General features: G+C 32.3%; 3 non-coding genes across 3 annotated transcripts; all 3 read left to right on the top strand.

Moving 5' to 3' along the window:
• The first annotated feature begins 7,279 nt into the window (after positions 1–7,279).
• LOC131615413 (small nucleolar RNA snoR1) lies at positions 7,280–7,370 on the top strand. The gene has a single exon (XR_009287826.1). It is a non-coding gene; the product is annotated as a small nucleolar RNA snoR1 (small nucleolar RNA).
• A 286-nt stretch (positions 7,371–7,656) lies between these two features.
• On the top strand, positions 7,657–7,739 carry LOC131615406 (small nucleolar RNA R12). The gene has a single exon (XR_009287820.1). It is a non-coding gene; the product is annotated as a small nucleolar RNA R12 (small nucleolar RNA).
• Positions 7,740–7,861: 122 nt separating this feature from the next.
• LOC131615279 (small nucleolar RNA SNORD24) lies at positions 7,862–7,944 on the top strand. The gene has a single exon (XR_009287703.1). It is a non-coding gene; the product is annotated as a small nucleolar RNA SNORD24 (small nucleolar RNA).
• Positions 7,945–20,837: the final 12,893 nt, after the last annotated feature.

A 20,837-nucleotide genomic window follows, 5' to 3' on the forward strand; every position in this document is an offset into this window, starting at 1 on the left:
GCCACATCCATACAAAGTTCTAACTGGAGATTTTCAGGCTTTGTTTAACTGGTTCAGGGAGAACCCTTCAGAAAAGGCTCCTGAAATGGTATACCCAGAAGTGGAGTATCCTCCAGAACCTGAGACTCCAACTCCTCCAGAGAATCTGGTTGAAATTCTTCAAGGCCTAGAGCATCCTGCTGAAGATATTCCTGTTGAGGAAAATCATGAAGATGTTCTAATGGTTGAAGCTGATGCAAATCATCCTGTTCTGGATAACAACTTTGATACTGCTTCTACTGGTTCTTTTGTTTCTGTTCTAATGAACACTATGAAGGTGCTCCAACAGAATCAAGCAACCTTGGCTAGTCGTCTAGATAAGCAAGATGACACAAATGCTGAGATCAGATCTTGGATGAAGACTCAAGAAGAAGCTACTAAGAAGCAAGTTGCGGATACTTCTGAGATTAAGAACCTTCTGGCCGCCTTAGCCTCTAGGTTTACCCAGTAGAAGTCTGTCTTTTGTCTTAGTTTGTTTTCTTTGTTTCTGCATCTGTTTTTCTTGCATCTGCTTCTGTATTATCTTCTGATTCTAATCAATGAAATATTATCTTTTTCTTTCTTCACTCTGTGTGTCTTTTCATCTGAATCTTTTATGCTTTTTGATGTTATGACAAAAAGGGGGAGAAATGTGATAATTGAATTGATTTATTATATTAGTTGCTGGACTTAAGTCTCAACATTCCTAACAATTATATTGCAAGTTTTCTATCTTTGATAGTTTTTGCAGGGATGTGACATTCTGGATAAAGCTCAACATGAGAAGCAAATACATGGGGAAAAGCAATTCTAAAACTCTTAAAGATTTGAAGCAAGCTGAATGCTCTGAAGCTTCAAGTCCAGAAGCAAGAAATGCTGTGATCAAACCCAGAAGCTCTAATGCACGAAGTCTCAAAGTTCTGATGGATCAAAAACATAAAAGACTGAAGACATAAGAGCTCTGATACAAGTGATCACAAAGAGAAATTCAAAGCTCTGAAGCTGCCCAAATGGAAGCTCTGAAGAGAAGCTCTGAATGTTCTGAAGTTCTATTCAAAGTGAAAGTCTCAACTGAAATGGAAAAATACTCAGGGAAGTCTTTTATTTATAAATTCTTCTAGTATTAATTTCAGGGGGAGATTGTTAATCTCAGGGGGAGACATATTCACACACTCTGATTATATGCTTATGTTATATCTGTGTAATTGTCTCTGTTCATCTGATATTCTGGATACAAATTCATATCAATTATATATGTTTTTGTCATCATAAAAAAGGGGGAGATTGTTAGAACAAGAAATGTTCTGATCAATATTATGTGTTTTGATGATAACATTATATATGAATTTTGTATAAGATAATGTGGTACTCTAATCCTTTGCATTTTCCATTTCAGGAAATATATAAAGAGTATGCACAAATCAGCGCTCAGAAGCAACTGACTCAGAAAGTTCTGGATGGCTTCATTAGAACATGCTCTGGCAAGACATCAGAAGATGGTCATGCAGAATCAGAACATGAACCGGAAAGCATCAGAAGAATGGAAGTCAGAAGAATCAGCTCTGAAGTTCTGATGGTATCATGCTCAAGCTCTTCAAAGTCAGAAGACAGAAGATGCATTGCACCAAAGTTGGTGGCTCTGATATTCAAACGTTGTTATCTACAAATATGAGTCCAGAAAGAAAGTACAAGATGAAAGGCTGAAACGTCTAATCTCTGACTGACAAAAGGAACGTTAGAAGCTACAAAAGGCAAAGTCAGTAAAAGCAGCAAAAGCAAGGCTCGAGGTAGTTGACAAAAGTGTGAAACATTAAATGCCGCATTGTACTATTCACGCAAAGCATTAAATGCATCCCAACGGCCATTTTCTCTCAGCGCCTATAAATAGAAGTTCTCATCAGAAGCTGAAAAAACAACACTTGCGCAAAATATACAGAAACGCTGTCAAATTCAAAAGCTTACGAACTTCATCTTCAACCTCACAAACTCTTTGTAATATTTAGTGAGTGTTAAGTTTAGAACTTAAGAGAAATATCACAGTTGTGATTACAGCTTTATTAGAAGCATTCAAACTCTTGTAAACTTTATTTTACATTGATTGTAAAAGGATTCCTAGAGTGATCAAGTTGTGATCAGGATACTCTAGAAGACTTAGAGTGTTTCTAAGTGGATAACCATTGTAATTAGTTGGATTAGTGGATTAAATCCTCAGTTGAGGTAAATCACTTTGTCAGGGGTGGACTGGAGTAGTTTGGTTAACAACGAACCAGGATAAAAATCATTGTGTTGATTGTTTTTATCTTCTAAGTTTTTTAGACACACTTATTCAATCCCCCCCTTTCTAAGTGTTTTTCTGTCCTTCATTCTTGGATGATGATGGTGGTGGTCCTTGTCTTACTTATTTGCTAGCTACTAATGTTGACACATCCTGAGACTGTTCATGAAGCATAACTTGACGACGGGTCTCCTCGCTACGAATAATATAAAAAATTCATTAAGATCAGGAAATTTTTCCTTGCCTAAAATCTACACCTGAATAGGGTCAAATTCAAGATTAAGGCATGCTAAGAAATCAAAGATCCCATCCCAGTATACAACAGTATTCAAGGTGGAAATATCCTTGTTGTACTCCATCTTCAAATTCTGATATTGAACCCACTCAATCCAAAAACCATTGAGAACTCCAAAATAATCAGTGAACGAAAGACTTCCCTACTTAGTGTTGAAGATTTTCCTCTTTAAATCATAACTTCCATGTTATCAGGACTTTGCTCTTTATGGCCATGTATGGTTTTTCCTTCTTTTGGAAAATATATTACATTAGCAATATGATGTTTTTTGCAACAAACTTGAATACACATCATTGTTGACAATATCATATTGGGAGTAGATCCAACAAATACTTAGTTTAGCAAAGATGGGTACTTCCGACATCTTGAATTAGAGTTCCCATCCTTGAAATTCCATATCAACTTTGTTGGCGAACCCATTTATAGAATTGGAGTAGGTTTGCATTGGTCAACAACCAAAAAATAGTAGAGGGAGTTTGAAGGCGGAAGCACTACTCAAGTAATAAGGAAAATAAACTTTCAAGCTAAACTTCATGTGATTACGGATACAACTACGATAAGTAGATGTAGCTAAAAGTCTTAGTTGAAGGATAAATGTAGTCATTATATTCATGTATTAAATAGGTCATGGCGTTTATGCATGTCTAATTTTGTACACCCCAAATTTCCCCACTCAATAATACATTAGAAAACAAAGTAAAATTGCTCAACATATTAGGATGTCACACACATCACAAAGCACAACCTGTCATGTAACACATTAATTCAAAATTTAAAGCATACAACACATGTCATCTCATGCTCACCTTCACTTAGGGTATGATCGCAACAGAATTAAAAAGGTAAATATGTTATGCAAAATCATACAAGTCTCATAAATACTCTATTAAACTCGAATAAAATATGGCAAGAGCTTCTCAAAACCACATAGTTATCACAGCCACGAGAGTATAACATTCGACTCTCTAAATAACATATGCAAATAAAGGAAAACAACTGTTCATCCTGCCGAGTATTCCAAATCCGAACAGGTAAACTAAAACACAAAACAAAACTAAAAGAAAAATAACCTCTCGCCATCCTCCAGCTCTGAGCAGTTACTCAGTTACTTGCTTATTTGTACTCCAAAGAGGATCACAAACTACGATAATAACAAAGGGGGTGAGAAATCACATTAATAAAGTAAGCGGTATATACTTCAAGGTAGGATATAAAACACATACATACTCTACAGATAATTTCATACAACATCACACGACCCATTCTCATACACAACTCAACAATCACACACAAATCGATATTATGCATACAATTTATTTATGTAATGCAACTCGAAACATATGTATGTGGTACCAACTCAATATTTGGTTCTCTCATGAACCAGGTCCCTTTTCTTAACCCATAAGTCCTTTCTATGAGCTCCAAGCCCCCTATCTGAGCTTGGGACAAGCCACTAGTCCCCTCTCTAAACTAGCGAACATGCCTCTTGACACAACTCAATGATGCATGATCATATCATTAATATCAATGTGTTAATACCCCATTATGATCCTAACATAAAGCATTGACAACTCTCGTAATCCACTTTCCAGATTACCATACAGTCACAATTAATCACAACTTAACATACTCAATATATCATAACATACTTAATATATTACAACACATCATTTATTCTCAACACAACATCAAAACAGTCCAAACCAGTAGCTCACTATAACCAACAACTAACAAAACCAAGAATAATCGACAATTGCAACTTTCATGTAAGCAACTTCCATAACAATAATTAAGGCATTTACGACGATCAATGTATTACTAAATAATTATAATTATTATTACTTCACATTCAACCTCTTAAGGCATCAATATTATTAACTTTCCAACACTTTAAATCGTGTATCAAACAGAGTCACAGAACTCAAGTTACAATATTTTCCAACAACATTCTCAAAATCCAAAGCCAAACGGAAACCATACAATTAACAGGAAAATCATACAATTAACAGGAAAATCTCATAAAATTTCAAGGAACACAAGGTTCTCAAAATCAAACGACCCCAACCTCGATGTTACATATCAGAGCAAGACTCCCTTTATTCTACTGAAAGCAAATAAAACACACGTCAAAGCTATCCTCTAAGCTTCCTACACTAATCCTGATCACCTACGCGTTACCCACGTGGAGGCAACATTCAAACAGAAAGGGTGAGTAATTACAATCATTATAAAAAGTATACGAAATAAATATAGTAATTACCAACAACAATATCATCATTTAATTATTCATTCCCAACATCACTGAAAAAATTCTTTACAGTTCATACATCATCAAAACATCATTTGTGTCACTCAATATGCAAACACGGTCATGAAATGCAACATCACTGACTCATGCAGTGGTACAAATTCATCATCATTGATGACATAGTCATCTTCCTCCAAAGATCCCCAACATAAGATCAATTCCCATTTAGAACTGGAGCACAACATAAAACACACTCAATCCGCACAATGGGATTAAGGCTAACACGGGACATCAGTCATAACATCACTGGACATACGTCCTTCTTATGCCATGAATGTATAATGCGTAACAACATGACCACAACAAAGCCAAATGCATCGTCATCCACAAAACATTACATAGTAATTTCATACAAAATCACGATAAATCATTATTATCAACAGTAATAACCAGTACCAATAGAGTATTCAAAATTATTATTCACATGAGGCATCCTCAAGTATTTAACAAAAAGCGACATAACTCGAATACGCCAAAACACCATCACCGCATCGAATAATTGGAATTCTAGAACTAGAATTATTTTAAAATAAAGTACATTTTCCAGCTTTCCAACAATTCGAACGGCGCGCCAATCGAACATTCGTAGCTCATGTTACGAATTTTCAAAGTTTTAACAAAGGTACAAACACCGACGAAATACACCGATGCCACAACAACTAATCACACTCACACACTATTTAAGTTTATTTCCAAAACATGAAACATTTTTATTGAAAATAATATCTCGTTAGTTTTCTAACGCTTCGAACGGGGACCTAAACGGAGTTACGGTTTGAAAGTTGTGAATTTTTCAAGTTTTAGAAATATTTCTGTTAGACTCAGGAAACCAGTTTTCTCAAAACTGGAAACCGGTTTCTGCACTCCCAGTTAGGGGTGGCAAAACGGGCCGCCCGCCCCGCCTTATGCCCGCTAAAAAAAGAGCGGGGCGGGCATGCCCGCCAAGTAAAATGGGCATAAAAGTCATGCCTGCCCCGCCAAGATGGCGGGCGGCGGGCTTACCCGCCTATTTTTATTTTTAATTTTTTTAATATATTAATAGACTTTTTTACGTTTTAATTAAACTTTTCAATTATTTTTTAAAACAATTTTTTATAAAAACAACTTTTTAACAAATTTACTTAAAAAATATTACATATATTTATAAATAAATGTATAAAATAAACCATCAAGAATTGCAATAACTAGAATTAACTAAAAAAAGAGTGAGTTTTGAAGGAGATGCGGGTTTTGGCGGGTGGCGGGCTTTGGCGGGGCGGGTATGGCGGGCGGCGGGTTTTGGCGGGGCGGACTTTGACGAGTGGCGGGCCTAAAATCCCAACTCAACCCGCCATTTTTTGGCGGGTGCGCGGGCCGGCCCGGCGGGCCACGGCCCGTTTTGCCACCCCTACTCCCAATAGTGCAAAAATCTCAATTTTTACTCAAGAAACCAGTTTCCTAAAAATTGGAAACCGGTTTCTCCTGCGCAAAAGCAATTTTCTATAAATTATAACTTTTCTCCTCATATTTTTAGTTATTATTTATTTAAAAATTAGTAAATTCATAAACTATTGTTATACTTTTTGAATTGTAATTTTGATCGAATACTTCAAATTCATCTCTTTAATTTACATGCAGAGAATAGTGTAAAATATATTCAATTTCTAAAAGAAAACTCTTTAATTTATCGATAAAGCTTAAATTCTTTATAGGTTAATTCGCTTCACCTCATATGTTATCCATTATTATTCAATCATACTTATCATATAAAAAAATAGTGCACATGTTAATGAATTATTTATTGTTTTGAAATTTATACATTTAATTTTTTAAAACTTTTAACACGATTTATTCAACTAACCTTGTCTAATTATTATCTATGAGCACTTAAATGAGATGATAAAAAAATCCTTTTCAAGTTAATGAGATATCCTAAATTCGAATTTAGTCTTAGACACACAACAACCCTAAACGTACTAAGAATATCTCATTTTAACAAATTTTTTTTTATCTATTTGTAATGTGCTTAATATGTGGACAAAAAGTACAAATTAGCAAAACCCTAAAAAAAATTATTGCTTCGAGTCATTGGACATTAAGATAGTCACCGGTAAAACGGTAAAACTTTTTAATACTAAATGAAGTATGGGGGGTTTTAATAAAGAAACATTGGTGCAATTAACAAACACCCAACAATAACAATCGTTCCATAAAAGCCCAAACGTATAACTCCAACAAAAAAGCCTATAAAAACCACACGTCTCTTTGTAAATCAACAAACCCTAAATCGCATTCCCTTCCCCTCTCAATTTCTAGATCTAAGCCGCACTAACTCTGCATCAGCTTCCTTATATTTTTCTTTCAAAATTCTTCAAATATTTCAATTTTTTTTTGTTTGAACAGGGACTATGATGAATATAGCTATATTCTGACACCTCTTGTATGAGATGAGTCGAAAGATTCATCTTTGAGCACATAAAGCAACACTCTGAGTCCTTATCTGTTCGAATTTTTCAGTTCTTTCATATTATAGTTTCGATTTTTTTTACTGAATTTTCTGTTTAAGCCTAATATTGCAATTTCATTGATGATCTATTGTCTGTCAATGAATCTATAATTAGGCCAAATCAATGTTTGTGTTGGACGCATTAAATATGCGTGCAACTCAGAACTTTATCTCTATGGTTTCTTTCCTTAGTAGGATTTTCCCTATGATAAAATTGATACATTATTTTAATTGAAATTATTTTGTCATTTATTTACTATAATTGTATAGTTAGGTGTAGAAGGATGAAAATTTGACGGATTACGATTGATATGATTTATTTCATATATGATTTCATAATCAGCTACTTCTGACTACAATAATGACTGTTTTGATTTCAATTTGTTTTATTTTCTTAATTTTTCACTATTTCTGATTTTAGTTCTTGAAGTTTCACAATGTTCATTTTTAAACAAATAATACGAATTAATACTGTTTTAGTGCCGATGATGTAAGTAAATATTTGCTACTCTTGATGGGATCACCCCAATTGATGAATATTAACCACCAAGATCTCTGAGGCATTTTTTGTTTTATAATTTGTTGTTGGTCTGGCTGTAATATGTTGCCACTTTTCTGGCACATGCCATGTGCCGTACCTTAATTTTATAACAACTAGGTAAATTACCCGTGCGTTGCACGGGTGTAATTAAAACATATAGGTTAAATATTTTATACAAATATATATAATTTAATATAGTGATTGAATATGTTTTAAAATATATTAAATATATTATATTTAATTTTTATCTATTTAAAATTAAGAATAATATTTAGAAGTATGAGAATTTTTATTGTTTTAACTTATAAATTTGATTATTTTTAAATTTGATATATCAAATTTGATCCTTAAAGAGAAATCATATAATATTTTAATATATTTTATCTAAAATCCTATATTTTGTATTTATATTATAATTTTTATTATTAATAACTTTTTTTTATTAAAGTTGTTATTTTAGTAGTTCTTCCATACATAATATATGAGATAGTGAGTAGACTATGTTTAAGAAAATTTTATAAAATAATTCCGATTTATAATGTATATTAACAAAAGCAATTTATAGTATTAATTCCAAAATTCTTTTTTAGACCATATATTTATCAAATATTATAATGCATTTTATTTTCTATTATAAATAAACTTTAGTCTTTTATTATATTGTAGTTAGATAGTTTGGCATTGAACCGAAAGAATGATATATTTTTTTGTTTATTGAAATGTAAAAATATGTTATATTATTGATTTTATGGGAAAAACAAATATAATATTTTGTGATTCATTACCTTTTTTTTTAAGCAAGAATTTTATATATTGGAGAACTAAGGGTTCTCCAACATTGATACACATGAAACGGAATAAAACCATCAAAGAAAGATATTACAAACCAATTAAACTTCTGACATAAAAGACACCGGGTCTTTGTTAAATTCCTAAAAACTATAATTGGAATGTGCAATATCTCAACAAAAAAAGAGACCATCTCCATATCAATTGATCTTTTGTGAGAAACCTATTCGCAAAAAATCTCCAACCGAAGCTTTTAATCCTAAAAGACACCTCCATCTTCCAAATTAACTCCAAAGCATAAAAAAAAAAAAAACTTAAACAACGAACCTTTATAAAATTATTCCAAAATATCTAAAAAAAATTGTTTGTTGTTAATCCACATGTTAAATTGAAAAGAAAAAACAATAACGAAAAATTTTTTTAGTAGCATTAAGATAAAAACAATCCTTTACTACCTCTAACAAACGACATGATCATTAGATCTTCTAAATGAAAATATTTCAAAGGCTACCTTTTCATCATGTTCTATGTTCAACACCTACTTCAGAGTTCTTCAAACATCTATGATTAACCGTTTGATTGAAGAGAAGTACACAACTATTAATTTTATAATTTACACATTAAAATTCATATTTAAACGTACATACCTTATTGAAGAAGCTTCACAATAGTGTTGTTTATATATGATATAAAAATCGTTAAACTATTTTCTACAACATTCATATATAATTAATATTAGAATCATCAAACTATTTTCTGTAACACAATCCATTTCAAAAGAGTAATTCAAAATTATGATGTCGAAGATCAAAAGAAAATGAATAAGGAATATAAAACATAAAAGCGATAAAATTTTTTTTGCATATGAATCGACCTTCCAATAGGTATCCCTTATAAATCTTCAAAACCTTAACATTTCAAAGAGAAACAAAAAGAATATTATACAAAATAAAAACTAAAGTGTTTTTTTTTAAGAAAGTGAAGATGACTCAGAATCACATATTTATATATACAATAAAAATCATGGATGAAAAATTAACAATTAATGAAAATAATAAATAATCAATTTATTAATTAAAATTTTACATTAATATATAATTTAGTGAATGGTCACATATAAATAATAATTAATAAAAGGTTTAAGTTATAAATTTATTTCCAATTAAAGGAGTAAGTTATAAATTTATTTCCAATTAATAAAATAATAATTAATTAATTTGTTAATTAAATTTTTTTTATCAATGTTATAAGTTAGTGAGTAGTCACATATAAATGATAATATAAAAATAGTATTTTAAAGGTTCACGTAATAAATTTATTTAAAAATAAATAAAAAACAATAATTATTATCAGACATGCTATTAATATTAGAGTTGTTACACATTTATTATTAAAAATTATTAAGTTACAATATTCGTATCTAATAAAATTGAATGCGAATAAAAATTGTACGTATATATTTATTTCTTTGAATTTTAAAATATTAATAAATAGGTATAAGTTTAACTTATATGCTTGATTTTATATAAAGTATTGAAAAATATAGAAATTTTTGTTTAAATTGACATTTAAAAAATTAATCTAATACACATATATATAACATATATTAATAAAATTTAATATATTATTGTGAGCTAGCAGAAGTATATATACCTTCTAAAACCACAAACCAAAATAAATGACTATATCTTCCAAATACATATTATTGCGAATACCTTCTAAAACTACAAACCACAAATTGATCTTATGCATACAGTTTATTCTTGTGAGCTAGTATAAAAATATAAACATAAAATATATATAAACAAAAATCAATATATTAAATAAATATATGGAGTGAAAAAGAGAAAAGTAAATTTTAAAATTGAAATATATTTGAGAGTTACAAAATATTAAATAATAACTTATTATTATTATATTAAATAAATGTATGGAGTGAAAAAAAGAAAATAAAATTTTAAATATTATAAAAACTTTTGTATCATGAAAATGCTAGCAATTATAATTGTGGCATTTATCCATGTCATGAACGATTTGACAAATTGATGAAGTATATATATATATATATATATATATATATATATATATATATATATATATATATATATATATATATATATATATATATATATATATATATATATATATATATATATATATATATATATATATATATATATATATATATATAGGAGGGTTATATTTACTCCAGGAGTAAGTTATTATAACTTACTCCAAATCTAGACCATTGATTCTTCTCAATCTAATGGTTAAAAATAATAAGTAATAGTTTTCTCACTCCACATTTAATTACTTATTATTTTTAACCACTAGATTGAGAAGAATCAATGGTCTAGATTTGGAGTAAGTTATAATAACTTACTCCTGGAGTAAATATAACCCTCCTTATATATATATATATATATATATATATATATATATATATATATATATATATATATATATATATATATATATATATATATTTGAGAGGTACAAATTATTAATAGTATTGTTAAAATATTATATTATTATTATTTACATTTTATTATTATTATTATTTATTTTTAATATAGGGTCAATTTAGTAAATGGCACATTAGGGTTTTTGTTAAGAAAGATTATTATGATGACACATGGCTATGGAATAATTATCATGATGACACGTGGCTAGGGTTGCCATCATGACAACCTTCCATTTATATATATTAAGATGGTTTTGCTTATTTTACACATTTTTTTTCATTTAGTTTGGAAGTAACGCAGTAGTTTTTGTGTTCTGTGTTCGAATAATTTTTAATTTGGAAAGATTGTGTTAACTAGGGTTGGATGTTCCTACTTCAATAGCAATGCAGCACAGCTTGATTGAATTGAATTGAATTTTCGTGATGGGGTTGATTGAATTGAGTTTGAACTTGATTTCTAAGGATGATGAATATGAGTAAGCATACTTTGGTGATAATTTTCATCCTCAGAATTCGTGTAACCTTAGAACTCCAACTCTCAAAATCAAATTCAACTAGGGCCATTCAACTAGGGCCATCATGAGAGTCACGTTGTGTAGCATTGGAGTTGAATTAACTCAAGTATCTTGAAGCTAGGAACATCAGATCCTAGCTACCACCATTTCCAAATTATGCCACGTTGACCCACTCACGTACCCACGCCTTAACAACCACAGGTAGTAGATGATTCTTTTCGGAACCTTCAATTACTAAATATTATCCCAGGTTGACTCTTCCATCTGATCATTAATGTTAAAAGCTATCAGTATATCGTGCAATGCAAATATTGCCAATTCTACTCCATTCTTGTTCACCTTTTCCCTCACCTTCATCCATTTTCTTTAGGATATGAATGTTAAGGTCTTAAATACAAATACTAAGCTGTCAACTGTCCCTCCAAGCGTTCATATGCAACCATCTCTTATTTTCCAAACTCCGGCCATCCTAATATAGGGCATCATAATATACAATGCTCTCCATAAACTATAGTATTTTCATCTGGTTTTGTAGTGATCTTGCACTCAATATCAATATAAATGCCTCTAATCACTCTACGCTTCTACTGCATGAATTTTCTTAATAGGAGTGTCTCCTCAAATTTGTGTTGTAATCTGTGAATCTCTTCAATACATTTTGTCGTTAGTTCATAGTCATCATAGCTCAAGTCAAGATCGCTTCAATGACACTCTTTGCCGAAGCAACTTTACCTAGCATTGGATCTTCACGCTGCCCATCATTTGAAAGGAGGATGCTATTTTTCCTGCTAATTTACAAAACCATTTAAGAGTATTTATAACATAACATCTGACTTACTTTCAATAGCTTCTCTTGACAGTAATAAACATGAGATATCTTAGGTTCATGTTTTCTCATTTGGTTCGCATTCCAATTGTTATCACTTTGGTTCGCATTCCAATTGTTATCACTTCTTGTATAAACAAGCTTGTATGTACACAAAACAATGCAGAGATATAAGATCACCTTGTCTTATTCCCTGTTGAGGTCGAAGAAAGAATTCACCTTTAGCTCCATGCCAATAAAACAATGCAGAGATATAAGATCACCTTGTCTTATTCCGTGTTGAGGTCGAAGAAAGAATTCACCTTTAGCTCCATGCCAATTAACATCTGTGTCCATACTCAACACAACATGCATGATAACATTAGCCACGTATGGGTATTTTTTTCTCATTCAACACATACTAAATGAAATCCCAAGTAAGCTTATTGTAAGCTTTTGTGGGATCAATCTTGATAGTGAAAGCAACTTTCTTACCTTTCTTTTTATGCAAAATAGTCATAACCTATTTGGGGATTATAATATTCTCATGAATAGGTGTGCCTGGAACAGGACCGTTTTAAAAGGAGAAACAATCTTATAAATTGTGTTGTGTAAGGAAATTGGCCGAAACTTTGGTAACAATTTTGGGGCTGCTCAACTTTTTAAATCATGCCGTCTTGTTAACCTCTTCTATACTCCCAAGTTTACGCCAAACCTTCTTAACAAAGTCGCAAACATGTATGACTTCCCACGATTTTTGATTGAAGATTTTATGGCAAACAAAGCCTTTCTGACCTCATCATCCGTAATAAGTTCAACTAATCTCTAGATCTCATACTGATGCATACTAGGAAAGCATATCTCAGTTTGCTCCCTCTCACTTCTTTAATACCTATAACCATAAAGTTAACTCGTGTTTTTTAAGTACTATTTGAATGTTAGTTGAGTGGGTTAAAGAGATCATGGGTACTAAAATAAATACTGAGACAGAGGCCGACTCAGGAAGAGGAGTAGGTGAGACCCGGATGTTGGAGCATCGGTAGGTTATGGAGTTTGTTTTAGCTTTATGCAAGATTTTTGTGGCCATTTTGATATGGTAGGACACTACCTTATTTATGAAGTAGATACATGGGTGGCTGCACATTGTAACAGAGATAGTGTTTCAATAGACCCTTTAGCCCTGTTCTTTTGGGGTTATTAGTATAGGAGCTGTGGTTTTTTGGTTTAAATTGAGTAGTTGTAACATCATCAGTAGGATATACGATTATTTGGCTTTATGCAAAATATTTTTGCCCATTTCAGCATGGCATGACACTATCTTTCTCACGAGGTATATACATGGGCAACTGCACAATGCTATAGAGACATTGCTTCAGCTTACCCTCTGCCTCCACTGTTCGGGCATTATTAGTATTAGGGGTGGCAATAAAATTCATTAACACAATATCCATCCTATAATTTATCCATCCGATCCATCCATTAAACAAAAAAATAATTTAATGGATTTATCCAATCCATCCGTCAAATCATATGGATGGATTCAATCCATCCACCTTATTTTATAAATCCATTGGATATTATTTTATCATTTATTAAATTAAACTTTTTAATATAAAAATATATTACATTTAATTTCTTTTGTTAAAAGTTAAAACACAATAAGAAAAAAAAATTTGAAAATTAGAAAAACATTTCAGATTCAATTTTTAAATTTCACGAATCACGTTCTCTCCAAAGATGAACCCTGTAACACCCCAAATTCTACCCGAAAAATATAATAAAATCAGAGTATAAATTTCAAACAAGTCCATTTGAGGTATCACATATTCGTCATTTCAAAAACAGTTACGGCTTATTTGCCTTCCCTCATAGATACATAGCACAAAAATTTAAAACGATAATCAAATCATTACTAAAAATCACTTTGGTTAAATTCAATAATTAACTTGCAGCGGAATCAACAAACTTCATAAATATTCAATTCAAGTCGTAGCATCATTGCACGGTAACTTTAAGTTACAATTTAAACCAAAACCATATAAAAATTCAGCAAAAGAATTAATAAATAAAACAATCGTTTTATCCCCCCGAGTGCTACGTATCAGAGCAAGACACCAACTCGACTAACAGCAACTAAAGACTTCATAAAATCACTTCAAACTTCCACAGCTATCTTGAGTACCTGTCAATTTCCCATGGTAGGGAAACATCATTCAGAAAGGGTGAGATATCTACCAATATAAACAAACGCATGATAAACAATATATTAGAATTTAATCATACGAAATTACCACGTTACAGCTTTCAGACTACATTTATAATAACAATTAACCTGAACAGTTATATTAACAAAATTCAATAACAACAACATATTAATAGTTATAAAAACTATTTCTCATCTTCCAGACAATACCTGTCACAACACGTCATTAGTATAACAATTTATAATTACAACTCCATATTATCACAATTTAACAACAACTCAAGTCACATCACGTCACAATTAAATCACACTCATGCCACACACAATGAGACTCTACAACTGCACATGCATGTGGTACCCAGGGCTTCAGCCCCCATCGCCAATTGCCAGTTAAACAGAGGCATCAAGGCATAAGCCTTCGTCACTAATTTGCCAATCCAGGCCGTCGCCAAAAATGCATATGAATATGAATGCAACAAACACACACAACAAACAACATCATCGTCACAAGGCATAAGCCTATATCGTCGCTATACTAATAAATAGAGGTATACATCGTCACTGAAACATTCTTCAACTTCGCATAAAACAACAACAATTATCACCACAACAACAACTAATTTCATTGAATCAACACGACAGAATCACAACAAATAATCAGGAATAATTTCCTACAAATTTAACCCCCACATATCATTCATCATGAGTCCGGTTATAGAGTTAGAACCCCACCCCTTACCTTGTATTCGGAGTCCGTTCTACAATTCTACCGATCGAAGCCATCTAGCCTTAGCTCCCAACCATTGCCTCTTTTAATCAGAATCAAAAGCTGAAAATTTTCCCAAACATGCAGCTACAGTGCGATGATCATATCTCATAACTCAGACCTTATTTTGAAGATCCCAACGGTCAAAAGTTAGCTATAGGTGTTTCGAACCTACCCACAAAATTTGGCGACGATCCAACGGTTAACGAATCGGGGATCTTCGATTTAGTGAGACTGCTGCAAGAAAAACGGGAATGAATTTCTCTCCTATTTTCTCTCTTCTCTACAACTTCCCATGACCAATTCCCCAAGACTTTTTCTCTTCTAATTAGCCTAATCCTTATCTTAACTTAATTTCATTAAACTTATTGGGCCTAACATTCACACCCCACGTTTTACTACCACCATCACTTAATTAAGTCCATATAGTAAATTTAGTATTTCTTCAATACTATTTCTACAACTTAATCAATTAATTAATTAATCGACTAATTAATCATAAAACCCATGTCAACAATTCTCAACACTCCACAAATTCAATAATTAAATTCGAAATAATTTGAAAGTATTTAATTAAATAATTAATTAAATACCGGGTGTTACAACTCTCCCCCACTTAGAATATTTTCGTCCTCGAAAATTTATCCGATACAACCATCATCAACTTCACTTCCACGTCCAACCATCCAACATAACAACCAATTAACACATCTCAAATCGATTACACATATGTCGACCATTCCGGTACTTCTTCAACATAACCGTTACTAACTTGTTAACTATTCCAACTCCATTCGAAAATGCGAACATCGACGCCATGCCGCGACACTCTTTACGGTATCTCCAAAACTTTTCAAATGGTACACTAATTCTTAAAATTTATCTTCAACAGACCTATTAATTACTCCTTCAATTCACTCAACTCTGACACTAACGTTCAGCGCGACACCAACGCACAAGTCTGGTCCCAAGGACAAGCGTAAACGCAAACTTCATCTCTTTCCAACATCATCTTGTTACAAATAATTCTATTAAAGCTGATGGAACCATTTTTAAAATAAATTTCATCTCGTTAGCTTTCCAACGCTTCAAACGGGACTCAAATCGGATGTCCAGAACTCAAGTTATGAATTTTTGAAGTTTCACAAAACATTCAGCAATTTCCTGCGTTTTGCTTACGGAATTTCCACTCCAAAACCTGTTTTTCTTCAACTTAAACATTCCAAACAACTCTTAACATATCTCCTCACTCCCAAACTTTTTATAACTCGAGAGACACCTTCTTTCGTCGAAATTCAGTTTTCGAAACACCAAGACAACAATCCTCTTTGCAAACTTACAACTGAACCACATCCGAGAAGCAAAGCTTATCCCCCACTTCGCTCAAACTAATTACTGCAACAACCAGAAAGCAACAAGTACCGACAGTGTTTCACACACTTGTCGCGTACAGAGGAATAAATAACATTAGACAAATTGGCCGGACGGACCGACCTGCTCTGATACCACTAATGTAACACCCCAAATTCTACCCGAAAAATATAATAAAATCAGAGTATAAATTTCAAACAAGTCCATTTGAGGTATCACATATTCGTCATTTCAAAAACAGTTACGGCTTATTTGCCTTCCCTCATAGATACATAGCACAAAAATTTAAAACGATAATCAAATCATTACTAAAAATCACTTTGGTTAAATTCAATAATTAACTTGCAGCGGAATCAACAAACTTCATAAATATTCAATTCAAGTCGTAGCATCATTGCACGGTAACTTTAAGTTACAATTTAAACCAAAACCATATAAAAATTCAGCAAAAGAATTAATAAATAAAACAATCGTTTTATCCCCCCGAGTGCTACGTATCAGAGCAAGACACCAACTCGACTAACAGCAACTAAAGACTTCATAAAATCACTTCAAACTTCCACAGCTATCTTGAGTACCTGTCAATTTCCCATGGTAGGGAAACATCATTCAGAAAGGGTGAGATATCTACCAATATAAACAAACGCATGATAAACAATATATTAGAATTTAATCATACGAAATTACCACGTTACAGCTTTCAGACTACATTTATAATAACAATTAACCTGAACAGTTATATTAACAAAATTCAATAACAACAACATATTAATAGTTATAAAAACTATTTCTCATCTTCCAGACAATACCTGTCACAACACGTCATTAGTATAACAATTTATAATTACAACTCCATATTATCACAATTTAACAACAACTCAAGTCACATCACGTCACAATTAAATCACACTCATGCCACACACAATGAGACTCTACAACTGCACATGCATGTGGTACCCAGGGCTTCAGCCCCCATCGCCAATTGCCAGTTAAACAGAGGCATCAAGGCATAAGCCTTCGTCACTAATTTGCCAATCCAGGCCGTCGCCAAAAATGCATATGAATATGAATGCAACAAACACACACAACAAACAACATCATCGTCACAAGGCATAAGCCTATATCGTCGCTATACTAATAAATAGAGGTATACATCGTCACTGAAACATTCTTCAACTTCGCATAAAACAACAACAATTATCACCACAACAACAACTAATTTCATTGAATCAACACGACAGAATCACAACAAATAATCAGGAATAATTTCCTACAAATTTAACCCCCACATATCATTCATCATGAGTCCGGTTATAGAGTTAGAACCCCACCCCTTACCTTGTATTCGGAGTCCGTTCTACAATTCTACCGATCGAAGCCATCTAGCCTTAGCTCCCAACCATTGCCTCTTTTAATCAGAATCAAAAGCTGAAAATTTTCCCAAACATGCAGCTACAGTGCGATGATCATATCTCATAACTCAGACCTTATTTTGAAGATCCCAACGGTCAAAAGTTAGCTATAGGTGTTTCGAACCTACCCACAAAATTTGGCGACGATCCAACGGTTAACGAATCGGGGATCTTCGATTTAGTGAGACTGCTGCAAGAAAAACGGGAATGAATTTCTCTCCTATTTTCTCTCTTCTCTACAACTTCCCATGACCAATTCCCCAAGACTTTTTCTCTTCTAATTAGCCTAATCCTTATCTTAACTTAATTTCATTAAACTTATTGGGCCTAACATTCACACCCCACGTTTTACTACCACCATCACTTAATTAAGTCCATATAGTAAATTTAGTATTTCTTCAATACTATTTCTACAACTTAATCAATTAATTAATTAATCGACTAATTAATCATAAAACCCATGTCAACAATTCTCAACACTCCACAAATTCAATAATTAAATTCGAAATAATTTGAAAGTATTTAATTAAATAATTAATTAAATACCGGGTGTTACAAACCCTAATTTTGTTTTTCCCCAATTTCTTGATGAAACCATTTACCTAGCAATTCAACTCAATGTTTTGGTGCTACAATTGCAATTCAACTCAACGTTTCGGTGCTACAATCGCAATTCATCTCAGCATCGCAAATTCAAATCAGCATCGCAACTCAACGTTTCGTATTCTCGTAATCGTTGTCTCTTCTGCTGGATATTCTCTCTTTAGCTTTTCAAGATTTCTCTTCGGCGACTGTCGATCTATTTTTCGCGTTTTCTACTTCAAAGGTAAACATATAGTATTTTCTGAAAAACCCATGAATGAGTAGGTACGCAATCAACTATAAAATATTTGATAGTTACTCGTATTTCAACGTTGTTCTTGTGGCTGATTTGCTCAGGTGGAATCAAGGTTTTCGGTTGTGGCTTCAGGTGTAAATAATCAAGTTTTATCAAGAGAGCTTCAACATACATCATTGGTATGGCTTCTTACTCGATATCATTGGTATTTCCCGTGTTATATGTTGTGGTCACAACTAAATTGTTTTGTTGTTTTAGATTATATCACTTTATTTGCCTTGTATAGTGTTAGATGATTGTTAATAAGTTGGGTTTAAGAGTTGATTATACGGTGAGCTTATAGTCAAACTTTATTCAGATGAGTTTCTGCTCTCATTGTTTTGGATTCGAAAATAGATTCAATAAAATTAATTTAGTCACACATATTCTTGACTATTTGTTATTGTCCTTGAATCTAAAATGATTGGGCCGAAAAACGAATTCAAACTATGTTAAACTTGAGATAGGTGTCTTTTGTCTTCTCAAACAATTCTGTCTTTAATAGTAGTTCAACATTGTATAAAATAAACCAATTGCCACATCTGACTGTTATTGTTGCTTTGCACTGAATGCTGACTTGCATGAATAAAATTTATAGAAGTTATTTAGCATTTAACCAATTAGTCAGACCTTGTTAGTTGAGAGGCAGACCTTGTGAGCTGTTAGAATAGTTAATTGGTTAGGCTACATGGATGTTCAATAACAACAAGTATTTAGTGTAGCAAAGTAGTTGTTAGAAATTAAGAGTGTTCCTTGATAAATAATTGCATATGCCTGCTTCATGTCCTACTAGTGTGCCATGTGATGCAACCATGATGTATATCTTCAAAGTAACTTGTGACATTCAAATATGCAAATAGTTAGAGCCATTATAATTTGTTTATGTCTTAATTTGTATCGTGATATTATATTCAACTTTTCTATATATCAGTAAAACAAATATTAAAGTGAACTACATTTATCACTTTATGAAGACATACATCATGGTTGCATCACATGGCATACTAGTAGGATTAGATAAGCAACTTTTCTATAAGGATTAGATAAGCAACTTGATCACTGGCTTGGGACAGTGAGCTACATTTGATGCTGCTGTTTTAAGAAACAACCGCTACAGGGCCCAGGTGCTAGACATTAGCTTGAACTCGCACCTGCACTACTTAGTGACTGATTTGCTTCTGTTATAGTGACTGATTTGTTAAGTAATTAATAGTTTAGCATAGAATGTTTGTGCATTTGTGAAATATTGGAAACCATCTTAAAACTAAGAATAGTTTAGCATAGAATGTTTGTGCATTTGTGCATTTGTTTTCTATTCTTAGTTTTTTTAAAGTGTATTCTTCCATTGCCTTTAGATGGTTTTGTTTTTTTGGCTACTTAACTTTTATCCAAATGCTGAGGTAATAAAGTACATACAAAGGCTTCTGAATTACAAGGTATTCATGTCAATTATTTTGGAATTGGTTCCCGTTAGATATGAGCCTTGATTGGAAAGAGGTCATTTTGGTATTGAGAAGGTGCAGACCCTCGAAGTTCTGCAATTATCATTCTGTGATCAAAGTGATTTTTCCTATTTACTTTTCTCTATAAGTTGGTTTCTATCAGCTCCACTTTAATTTATGTAATTGTCAGACATACTTCTATGGTAGAACTTTCATGTCAATTATCTTTAGAACAGGTTTTATGATTTGTGAACCTTTAGACTGCTTGTTA

The sequence above is a fragment of the Vicia villosa genome, linkage group LG6 (assembly GCF_029867415.1).
Source record: "Vicia villosa cultivar HV-30 ecotype Madison, WI linkage group LG6, Vvil1.0, whole genome shotgun sequence".
NCBI lineage: Eukaryota > Viridiplantae > Streptophyta > Magnoliopsida > Fabales > Fabaceae > Vicia > Vicia villosa.